At 44.4% G+C, this 12451-nt stretch overlaps 3 non-coding genes and 1 pseudogene across 3 annotated transcripts; all 4 read right to left on the bottom strand.

Annotated features, from left to right (window-relative positions):
* Window positions 1-707: 707 nt before the first annotated feature.
* LOC141094990 (U2 spliceosomal RNA) lies at window positions 708-878 on the bottom strand (annotated as a pseudogene).
* Window positions 879-8059: 7181 nt separating this feature from the next.
* On the bottom strand, window positions 8060-8250 carry LOC141095054 (U2 spliceosomal RNA). Its single transcript, XR_012233276.1, has one exon. It is a non-coding gene; the product is annotated as a U2 spliceosomal RNA (small nuclear RNA).
* A 1572-nt stretch (window positions 8251-9822) lies between these two features.
* Window positions 9823-10013, bottom strand: LOC141095053 (U2 spliceosomal RNA). The gene has a single exon (XR_012233275.1). It is a non-coding gene; the product is annotated as a U2 spliceosomal RNA (small nuclear RNA).
* A 1572-nt stretch (window positions 10014-11585) lies between these two features.
* Window positions 11586-11776, bottom strand: LOC141095052 (U2 spliceosomal RNA). The gene has a single exon (XR_012233274.1). It is a non-coding gene; the product is annotated as a U2 spliceosomal RNA (small nuclear RNA).
* Between the last annotated feature and the right edge of the window lie 675 nt (window positions 11777-12451).

Genomic DNA, 12451 nt, shown 5'->3' with positions numbered 1-12451 from the left:
GGCATGATTCCTATCACAGTGTTCCATGGATGGACACATCCTATTTACTGCAGGCAAGCAGCGCACCTAGCTGCTGCTGCTGCTGCTACAAGCCACTAGAATACCGTCCGTCTGTCAGACAGGTGGACGTAGGCAGAACATTCAAATAACTCGCCAGATAAATCGTTGCTTTTCCATTTTATTCATATATGAATTAATTCAAAATTGAACAGTAAATTTCAAAGTTGGAAGGCCACAAGAGGGGGACAATGTTTCAAAAATGAAGCGACATATCATTGCATGAGGGATGTGGTAGGAATTGAATGCTTGAATTAAGACTGGGGAAGTTCTGAGGCGAAGGGGCTGCAGGCCTTGTAGCAGGTGGGTGTGCAGAAATGTAGCTATCCAAAGCCAAACACATTACTGCAGCTTGTCACACCTATACCTACCAAACAGCAAAGGCCAAGATAGATCGTTATTTTACGGACACATTGAATACAGTGCAATGCCTCCCATATAGCGGTGAATAAGAGTAGTAGTAGTAGTAGTAGTAGTAGAAGAGTTGGTCAAGTTAAATCAAGGCTAAGGAATTGGAAATGTGCAACTTGGACCAAGAAAAACTAATTGCAGAGCGGCGACATTGGAAAAAAGCATTCAAATCATGCTTTGAAAACACTACTTGCTTATCCCGATTTCAATTCAATCTGTCTTTGGAAACCGCTTAAGAGAGTGAGTGCACCATTCCCAGAGAAACTGCCATACTGGGCTGATACGTGGAGTGAAGTGAGCAAGCTCTTTTTCCATCTCCCTGTTCTAAAAATCCATTTAATATATGGTCCCCAGATAGGGGACGTATCAGATATTAAACTGATAAGAACAGATTTTTTTTTTTTTTTTTTTTTTTTTTTTTTTTTTTTTTTTTTTTTTTTTTTTTTTTTTTTACCATGTCAGATCGGTTGTAATTTCCACCATCAAGTTAGCTACTTAAAGCTCTTTCCGGTATGTAACCTCTCATCATATCATGGCGTTTTATATAAAAAGTTTTTTAATTTTAACCTCAGGTTAAAAAGATTGAATTGAAACCAAGCAATACAACACATAATTAACAATTTAAGCTAAAGGAAAAAAAACATGTTAAACCATTTATTAATACCTTACCAAAAACCTCTATTTATCTATACTTTACCAGGAATCTCCATTTCTTAAACTTCCATACCCCTTCCGCATCGATGGCACCACGTTTCTTGTCCCATAGGTAGATGACATACATACGAGACAAAATCAGTTTTAAAACTTCATTAACTGTCATCTTTTTCCTTTTGAAAACTAGCAGATTCCTTGCGTCCCATAGGCTTTCCATTACACACACAGTCAATAACCATAACACTCTATCTTTCAAGCTATTACAGGCTCCCATTCCAAACATTGCAACCTTCCAATTGACAAAAGTCACACCTGCCAATCCATTACACAGCGTGCTCATTCCTCTCCACACATCATAAGCAAATTCACAATCCCACAGCATATGTCTGACAATCTCTCTTGAACCACATCCATCTCTTGGACACACATCAGTCTTAATCAGATCTCTCCTCTTCTGCACATCCCTTATAGGTAGTATGTCATGCAGAACCATCCATGCAATATCTTTCTGTCTATTGGACATACCTTGCGTTCCCAACTTTTTCCACATATTTGGCACATCCTCCCCTCTCAAGCCATCAATATTACACACCATCTCTCTATGTCTCACCATTTTAATGATCTTTTTCTTGTTTACAAAGTCAATCATACTCTGATCCATCAGATCGTACTTCCTAATGACTTTCTCCACTCTTTCATACCACAGCGGGCACCTGAAAGCAACAGGTACTGTAGCATCTCTTTTGATCCAATTCAACTTGTAAAACATCCAACCAGCGGAGTATCTTACCATACAAGCACATTTGTTCCCCTTACCCATACAAATCACCAGCATTTTGATATAACTTACCCCTAGAAAAAAATCAATATTTGGAAAATCTAAACCACCATTCACACACATCTTATACACATGCTCTCTTTTTAACTTTTCCATTCGACTCCCCCAGAGGAAAGTAAAAATAATTTTTTCAGTTTTTTTAATTTTTCTAGAAGCCGAGGGGTACACATTGGCAACAAAAAGCAAAATCGGAAGCACCACTGCTTTGATAATCAAAATCTTCCCTGTCAATGTCAGCTCCCTCAACTTCCAGAAATTTAATTTTTGTGCTATTCTCTTTCCGCAGTCGTCCCAACTTTCATTCCCCTTTAAGTTGTTATTGAATTTAATTCCCAGTACCTTAATAGCTCCATCTTCACATTTAACCTCATCCAATTTAATGCTGTTATCACCAAAGCATTTAAAGGAGCATTTAGCCCAATTAATTTTAAAGGCTGAGGCCCTGGAAAACATATTCAATAAGTACTTTGCCCTATTCATTGCAGCCATATTTTCACTCACAATGACCACATCATCCATATATCCCAATATTCTCAGATCTTTCCCACCACTTCCAGGAATCAAAACACCTTTCATAAACTTGTCACTCCTTATCATACACAAAAGAACCTCAATCACACTTATAAATAAAATGGGTGACATAGGACACCCTTGTCTCACACCAGACGTTACCTTAACCTTGTTACTCAAAAATCCATTCACCAAAATTTCACTTGATACATTGCAATACAGGCTTCTCACACAACTCACAAAATTCCTAGAAAAACCCATTTTCGCTAAGACATTAAACATAAAGATGTGCGACACCCTATCAAATGCTTTTTCAAAATCCACAGAAAAAACCATACATTTCAGCTTGCGGCCCAAACAATCACCAATCACATCCCTTAACAACACTAAATTTTCATTCATCGTTCTTCCAGGTATGGCACACACCTGATCCTCACCAATTACTTTCCCAATCATATCTCTCATCCTGTTTGCTAACAACTTACTGAAAACCTTATAATCAGCATTCAGAAGGGTGATCGGCCTCCAATTTCCCAAGTCCTTCCGGTCTCCCTTCTTGTGAATCAATACAACCACTCCTTCTCTCATTGATTCACACAGTACATTGTTATCAAACATATACTTACATACTTCCAACAAATCATTTCCCATAGTATCCCACTCTTTCACATACAGCTCTATAGGCAACCCATCTTTCCCAGGCGTTTTATTCTTACCTGCAGACATTACGACCTTCTTCACTTCATCCAACACAATTTCATCATCCATCAACTCACTCTCATCCTCAGTTAGCCGACCTTCCAATTTACCCAACATTTCAGCCATCAAACCTTCATCCAACCATTTGGCACCATACAACTCCTTATAAAACAATTCAACCACATTCATCACATCCTCACCATACACACACACACCATTCCCATTCATCACCTCATCCATATCAACTTTCTTACCAAAAGTTTTTTTAAAGAAAAACCTAGTACACTTCTCATTCTTTTCCAAATGCTCAATCTTAGACCTATATATCATCTCCTTACCTTTCTCATTCATAAACTTCTTAATCTCATTCTTGACCTGACACATCAAATCATCCACCTCAACTCCAATCATACTCAGTTTTCTCAGCCATTCTAATCTCATACCCAATTCGTTAAATTTTTCTCTATTATATATACCTTTTTTCCTTCCCCACTTCTTAAAGAAAAAACCTATTTCCTTCTTCATCCAGTCCCACCATTCCAACACATTCACAAAATCTTTTTTTCTATGTTTCCACTTCGCATACATCCTTCTAAAGGCAATCATGATCCGTTCATCATCTAACAGACGTACATTTAGCTTCCATACACCACGACCATGCGCAAAAGACACCTTACCTTCCAAACGCGCACGCAAAATAACATGATCAGAAAAAGGAACATCTTCCTGTTGAAAATGCTTACAGACAATGTTAGTTGACAACAAAACACGGTCAATTCTCGATTCAATGCCCCCCCTATCAGCTTTGTAAGTGACGGGAGGAGGTTTTCCCAAGAAAAACTCTGCAGCATCAACAAACGAAAAATCCTCAATCAGACCCCTCAACTTTTTCCCAGTGACATCCACATGCACACCTTCAGTGACACAATTAAAATCACCAACAAAAACAACAGGTATTCTCCCATGCAGAAAAAAAGACAATTTCTCAAAAAGTTCCAATCGCTCTTCTTTATCAACCGAAGCATACACATTCACAATCTTAACCCTCCACCCTCTACAAGTAATCTCACACATAACACACCTTCCTGGCTCTATAACTGTATAACATTCAATTTTAATACTTTTATTAGCAATTAAAATTCCAACACCACTATTTTTATTAATAACTGAACCAGACCAAATACATTGGCCATGTGGCCACACACTGTCATCCAGGGAGTCAGAAATTCCGCATTCCTGAATGCAGTAAACATCGTCCTTAAGGGTTCCCAAATAATCTAAAATAAAGGCCCTCCTTTGTGCCGACTTTATGAGTCGCACGTTCAGTGACGATATTGCCAACTGAGCAGGTTGGGAACCCATCTCTCCAGGTTTTTAGGAAGATCACGACCACAGCCCCATCTGGTCTTCAGCCTTTCCCGTCTTGAGGGGTAACACCGGATGTGCAGACGGTGTACCCCAAGTCTTCCCCTAAAAAACGGACACCTTGGGGTTCTGTGACTGTTGGGTAGCTTCTTGTGGAGCTGCGGCTACCAGCGCTGGTACAGGATGATGAGGGGCTCAGTTTCACCAGTTTGACAATTGTGTCATCTGCAGATTCTTCCTCACTCTGGTCAAAGTCACCCTGACCACCTTCATCTTCAGACTCCGAGGAGTCTTCACTCCATTCCATCTTGGGGGTTTTAGACAGGCTGGCTGACTCCCCTTCTTCCCCTTGCAATGTGACAGTCATGTCAGGGATATCTTCTGTCACCTCTTCCTTATTGTCATCCACATTCTCCTGGTCTTCAGACAGCTGCTGCAGCACTTCAAAGCTGGGCTTCTTTCTTGCACTAGATCTTGTGCTTCTGCTCATCCCAGAAGTCTTTGCTTCCTGCTTTGCATAGTCCTGCCTTTTTTCCTTTCCATGTACTTTCTGCACAGAGCTCAGTCTGCTCTTCCTGGTCTGCCTCTGCACTGTAGTCCAGGTGGCGCCGTCAGTGTCTGTGACCTCTTCCTGAACTCTCCTCTCAGAGCTTGCCTCGCTCCTGCTAGCAGCCCCCACCTTTTTTTCAGTGGAAACTTCTCTCTGCTCGGCTGCAGGCTTGTGTGTAATCACGGGCAATGACTCAGCACTTCTCTCCTCAGCAGACACACTGCTCCTGCCAGGGGCCCCCACCTTTTCTTCACTAGCTGTCTGTGGAATCTCTCTCTGAACGGCTTCAGGCTTGTGTGTTCTCACAGGTAGTGACTCAGCACTTTTCTCCTCAGCCAGAATCCTATTCACTATCCTGTCTCTGACACGTTGCTCTAATCTCTCCTTGTGCTCTTTCTGAAACTTCTCTCTCTGCTCCTTATATTCAGCTTCCAGCTGCTTTCTCTCAGCCTTCTCCTCTTCAGTCATTTCCTCCACAAAATCCACAAGGTGATCTGGGTCAGGCATTACAAAATTCCTCCTAGCAGCTCCTGCATATGTGCTGGGTCTAAGGTTACAGTCCTTAAAGGCATGACCCCCTACCCCACACAGGTTACACACAATCTCATTTGTGCACTGGCTACTAGGATGACCGACCTCACCACACTTTCTACACACCACCTGGCTTCCAGCAGGGCAGTCTGCCTGTGTATGGCCATACACCCAGCAGTGCCTGCAGAACCTGGGAGCATTAGGGAAGAAGAGAAAACCTCTCTCCTTCCCTATGGAAAAGTTACAGGGGGGATAATGAATTCCTCCTGGCTCATCCATGCTTTCTGAGAACTTTACCATAAATCTATACTTTCCTGTCCACAGCCCAACCTCATTCATGACCTTGGTAGGAGGTCTACATACCTTACAATGTTTATTCAAAAATATGCAGATCAGCTCCAGAGGCACATGAGGGTTATACATCATCAGGGTGAGAGGCAGCTCCTCATCTGAATACAGGATGGTGAAGGTCAGCCCATCCAGCACAGTGTTCTCCACGTTCTGCTTCAGTGTCCCATAGAGATTGTTGCAAGCTGAAATACAAGAAAGAACAAGAGTAAATTTGGATCTGAACTGCTGCAAACACAGAATCTCCTCTTTTCTCAGCTTCAGAACTCCAAAAAGAACGTTGTTCACAAAAAATCCCAAGGGAAAATCATCTTCATGTCCGGCATCTATATCGATCCGGATACCATGCTTTACCCGGGTTTCCCCAGGCTCAGCAAAGCGAATTCTAACCATCGCTGCTCGTGTCTGCAAAGTCCCCTCTCAAAGCAAAAGCAGCAAAAGCTGCAGTGCTGAGAAGGACAAAAAACACAGACTCTCCTAGCCAAGATCTACACTTGATCTTAGCCAAAAGGCCGAGAAGCGATAACCAGAAATGGTTTGCCGCTTGCAAGGCCACAGGGCTTAAGACAGGCACCCATTGTGGAGAATGACACAGACACCACCCTGAGGAAGACATTCAAACCAAGTCTGGGCGCATAACAAAAGCGCAGGCGGCTGTTTTTTTTTTTTTTTTTTTCCCCCCAGGATTCCACTCCACGCGCTTTTAATTTGCATAGGCCAACCCCTTTTTTGTTAGGCCACCCTCCCCTCACGGTCAAACGCGCTTCAGTACTAGGAAAGAGGCCAGAGGAGCACTGCTCCTACACCGCCCCCTCTACTACCCTCCCTAAATGAAAGGTCTTGCTTTAAGGCTGTGTGCACACGCTGCGGATTGGCCGCTACAGACACGCAGCAGTTTTAGCTGCGGTGTACAGTACCATTCATTTGAATGGGTAAAAAAAAACGCTGTGCCGACGCTGCGGAAAAAACCGCGCGGATTTGCTGCGGTTTTGAATCCGCAGAAAGAATTGCATGTCAATTCTTTCTGTGGAAAACGCTGCGGGTTCCTATCTCCACCATTGTGGAGATAGTGAATCCGCAGGACCAAACCGCAGGCAAAACCGCAGATAATCCGCAGGTCTTTGGACCTGCGGATTATCTGCGGTTTTTGCTAAATCCGTGCGGATTAATCCGCAGCGGAATCCGCAGCGTGTGAACGTGGCCTAACTCTCCTGGTGCCAGATATTGTAACCAGGAGGCGAGCATGGCCCACCTGTCTGCTCAGGCTCACTCAGCAGACTGAAGCTGAATACTACTGCGCAGCTGCTACAGACTGTGGGCTGCCCATTGTGACACGTGGTCCCATTGTGAGACGTGGTCGAACACATCCAAGCATTGTGTGCTATGAATGGCATGATTCCTATCACAGTGTTCCATGGATGGACACATCCTATTTACTGCAGGCAAGCAGCGCACCTAGCTGCTGCTGCTGCTGCTACAAGCCACTAGAATACCGTCCGTCTGTCAGACAGGTGGACGTAGGCAGAACATTCAAATAACTCGCCAGATAAATCGTTGCTTTTCCATTTTATTCATATATGAATTAATTCAAAATTGAACAGTAAATTTCAAAGTTGGAAGGCCACAAGAGGGGGACAATGTTTCAAAAATGAAGCGACATATCATTGCATGAGGGATGTGGTAGGAATTGAATGCTTGAATTAAGACTGGGGAAGTTCTGAGGCGAAGGGGCTGCAGGCCTTGTAGCAGGTGGGTGTGCAGAAATGTAGCTATCCAAAGCCAAACACATTACTGCAGCTTGTCACACCTATACCTACCAAACAGCAAAGGCCAAGATAGATCGTTATTTTACGGACACATTGAATACAGTGCAATGCCTCCCATATAGCGGTGAATAAGAGTAGTAGTAGTAGTAGTAGTAGTAGAAGAGTTGGTCAAGTTAAATCAAGGCTAAGGAATTGGAAATGTGCAACTTGGACCAAGAAAAACTAATTGCAGAGCGGCGACATTGGAAAAAAGCATTCAAATCATGCTTTGAAAACACTACTTGCTTATCCCGATTTCAATTCAATCTGTCTTTGGAAACCGCTTAAGAGAGTGAGTGCACCATTCCCAGAGAAACTGCCATACTGGGCTGATACGTGGAGTGAAGTGAGCAAGCTCTTTTTCCATCTCCCTGTTCTAAAAATCCATTTAATATATGGTCCCCAGATAGGGGACGTATCAGATATTAAACTGATAAGAACAGATACTACACTTGATCTTAGCCAAAAGGCCGAGAAGCGATAACCAGAAATGGTTTGCCGCTTGCAAGGCCACAGGGCTTAAGACAGGCACCCATTGTGGAGAATGACACAGACACCACCCTGAGGAAGACATTCAAACCAAGTCTGGGCGCATAACAAAAGCGCAGGCGGCTGTTTTTTTTTTTTTTTTTTTCCCCCCAGGATTCCACTCCACGCGCTTTTAATTTGCATAGGCCAACCCCTTTTTTGTTAGGCCACCCTCCCCTCACGGTCAAACGCGCTTCAGTACTAGGAAAGAGGCCAGAGGAGCACTGCTCCTACACCGCCCCCTCTACTACCCTCCCTAAATGAAAGGTCTTGCTTTAAGGCTGTGTGCACACGCTGCGGATTGGCCGCTACAGACACGCAGCAGTTTTAGCTGCGGTGTACAGTACCATTCATTTGAATGGGTAAAAAAAAACGCTGTGCCGACGCTGCGGAAAAAAACGCGCGGATTTGCTGCGGTTTTGAATCCGCAGAAAGAATTGCATGTCAATTCTTTCTGTGGAAAACGCTGCGGGTTCCTATCTCCACCATTGTGGAGATAGTGAATCCGCAGGACCAAACCGCAGGCAAAACCGCAGATAATCCGCAGGTCTTTGGACCTGCGGATTATCTGCGGTTTTTGCTAAATCCGTGCGGATTAATCCGCAGCGGAATCCGCAGCGTGTGAACGTGGCCTAACTCTCCTGGTGCCAGATATTGTAACCAGGAGGCGAGCATGGCCCACCTGTCTGCTCAGGCTCACTCAGCAGACTGAAGCTGAATACTACTGCGCAGCTGCTACAGACTGTGGGCTGCCCATTGTGACACGTGGTCCCATTGTGAGACGTGGTCGAACACATCCAAGCATTGTGTGCTATGAATGGCATGATTCCTATCACAGTGTTCCATGGATGGACACATCCTATTTACTGCAGGCAAGCAGCGCACCTAGCTGCTGCTGCTGCTGCTACAAGCCACTAGAATACCGTCCGTCTGTCAGACAGGTGGACGTAGGCAGAACATTCAAATAACTCGCCAGATAAATCGTTGCTTTTCCATTTTATTCATATATGAATTAATTCAAAATTGAACAGTAAATTTCAAAGTTGGAAGGCCACAAGAGGGGGACAATGTTTCAAAAATGAAGCGACATATCATTGCATGAGGGATGTGGTAGGAATTGAATGCTTGAATTAAGACTGGGGAAGTTCTGAGGCGAAGGGGCTGCAGGCCTTGTAGCAGGTGGGTGTGCAGAAATGTAGCTATCCAAAGCCAAACACATTACTGCAGCTTGTCACACCTATACCTACCAAACAGCAAAGGCCAAGATAGATCGTTATTTTACGGACACATTGAATACAGTGCAATGCCTCCCATATAGCGGTGAATAAGAGTAGTAGTAGTAGTAGTAGTAGTAGAAGAGTTGGTCAAGTTAAATCAAGGCTAAGGAATTGGAAATGTGCAACTTGGACCAAGAAAAACTAATTGCAGAGCGGCGACATTGGAAAAAAGCATTCAAATCATGCTTTGAAAACACTACTTGCTTATCCCGATTTCAATTCAATCTGTCTTTGGAAACCGCTTAAGAGAGTGAGTGCACCATTCCCAGAGAAACTGCCATACTGGGCTGATACGTGGAGTGAAGTGAGCAAGCTCTTTTTCCATCTCCCTGTTCTAAAAATCCATTTAATATATGGTCCCCAGATAGGGGACGTATCAGATATTAAACTGATAAGAACAGATACTACACTTGATCTTAGCCAAAAGGCCGAGAAGCGATAACCAGAAATGGTTTGCCGCTTGCAAGGCCACAGGGCTTAAGACAGGCACCCATTGTGGAGAATGACACAGACACCACCCTGAGGAAGACATTCAAACCAAGTCTGGGCGCATAACAAAAGCGCAGGCGGCTGTTTTTTTTTTTTTTTTTTTCCCCCCAGGATTCCACTCCACGCGCTTTTAATTTGCATAGGCCAACCCCTTTTTTGTTAGGCCACCCTCCCCTCACGGTCAAACGCGCTTCAGTACTAGGAAAGAGGCCAGAGGAGCACTGCTCCTACACCGCCCCCTCTACTACCCTCCCTAAATGAAAGGTCTTGCTTTAAGGCTGTGTGCACACGCTGCGGATTGGCCGCTACAGACACGCAGCAGTTTTAGCTGCGGTGTACAGTACCATTCATTTGAATGGGTAAAAAAAAACGCTGTGCCGACGCTGCGGAAAAAACCGCGCGGATTTGCTGCGGTTTTGAATCCGCAGAAAGAATTGCATGTCAATTCTTTCTGTGGAAAACGCTGCGGGTTCCTATCTCCACCATTGTGGAGATAGTGAATCCGCAGGACCAAACCGCAGGCAAAACCGCAGATAATCCGCAGGTCTTTGGACCTGCGGATTATCTGCGGTTTTTGCTAAATCCGTGCGGATTAATCCGCAGCGGAATCCGCAGCGTGTGAACGTGGCCTAACTCTCCTGGTGCCAGATATTGTAACCAGGAGGCGAGCATGGCCCACCTGTCTGCTCAGGCTCACTCAGCAGACTGAAGCTGAATACTACTGCGCAGCTGCTACAGACTGTGGGCTGCCCATTGTGACACGTGGTCCCATTGTGAGACGTGGTCGAACACATCCAAGCATTGTGTGCTATGAATGGCATGATTCCTATCACAGTGTTCCATGGATGGACACATCCTATTTACTGCAGGCAAGCAGCGCACCTAGCTGCTGCTGCTGCTGCTACAAGCCACTAGAATACCGTCCGTCTGTCAGACAGGTGGACGTAGGCAGAACATTCAAATAACTCGCCAGATAAATCGTTGCTTTTCCATTTTATTCATATATGAATTAATTCAAAATTGAACAGTAAATTTCAAAGTTGGAAGGCCACAAGAGGGGGACAATGTTTCAAAAATGAAGCGACATATCATTGCATGAGGGATGTGGTAGGAATTGAATGCTTGAATTAAGACTGGGGAAGTTCTGAGGCGAAGGGGCTGCAGGCCTTGTAGCAGGTGGGTGTGCAGAAATGTAGCTATCCAAAGCCAAACACATTACTGCAGCTTGTCACACCTATACCTACCAAACAGCAAAGGCCAAGATAGATCGTTATTTTACGGACACATTGAATACAGTGCAATGCCTCCCATATAGCGGTGAATAAGAGTAGTAGTAGTAGTAGTAGTAGTAGAAGAGTTGGTCAAGTTAAATCAAGGCTAAGGAATTGGAAATGTGCAACTTGGACCAAGAAAAACTAATTGCAGAGCGGCGACATTGGAAAAAAGCATTCAAATCATGCTTTGAAAACACTACTTGCTTATCCCGATTTCAATTCAATCTGTCTTTGGAAACCGCTTAAGAGAGTGAGTGCACCATTCCCAGAGAAACTGCCATACTGGGCTGATACGTGGAGTGAAGTGAGCAAGCTCTTTTTCCATCTCCCTGTTCTAAAAATCCATTTAATATATGGTCCCCAGATAGGGGACGTATCAGATATTAAACTGATAAGAACAGATACTACACTTGATCTTAGCCAAAAGGCCGAGAAGCGATAACCAGAAATGGTTTGCCGCTTGCAAGGCCACAGGGCTTAAGACAGGCACCCATTGTGGAGAATGACACAGACACCACCCTGAGGAAGACATTCAAACCAAGTCTGGGCGCATAACAAAAGCGCAGGCGGCTGTTTTTTTTTTTTTTTTTTTCCCCCCAGGATTCCACTCCACGCGCTTTTAATTTGCATAGGCCAACCCCTTTTTTGTTAGGCCACCCTCCCCTCACGGTCAAACGCGCTTCAGTACTAGGAAAGAGGCCAGAGGAGCACTGCTCCTACACCGCCCCCTCTACTACCCTCCCTAAATGAAAGGTCTTGCTTTAAGGCTGTGTGCACACGCTGCGGATTGGCCGCTACAGACACGCAGCAGTTTTAGCTGCGGTGTACAGTACCATTCATTTGAATGGGTAAAAAAAAACGCTGTGCCGACGCTGCGGAAAAAACCGCGCGGATTTGCTGCGGTTTTGAATCCGCAGAAAGAATTGCATGTCAATTCTTTCTGTGGAAAACGCTGCGGGTTCCTATCTCCACCATTGTGGAGATAGTGAATCCGCAGGACCAAACCGCAGGCAAAACCGCAGATAATCCGCAGGTCTTTGGACCTGCGGATTATCTGCGGTTTTTGCTAAATCCGTGCGGATTAATCCGCAGCGGAATCCGCAGCGTGTGAACGT

The sequence above is a fragment of the Dendrobates tinctorius genome, unplaced genomic scaffold (assembly GCF_039654945.1).
Source record: "Dendrobates tinctorius isolate UK_male_01 unplaced genomic scaffold, ASM3965494v1 ptg000065l, whole genome shotgun sequence".
NCBI lineage: Eukaryota > Metazoa > Chordata > Amphibia > Anura > Dendrobatidae > Dendrobates > Dendrobates tinctorius.
Note: the sequence above shows the minus strand (reverse complement) of the source record. Positions and strands in the feature narration are given on the sequence as shown.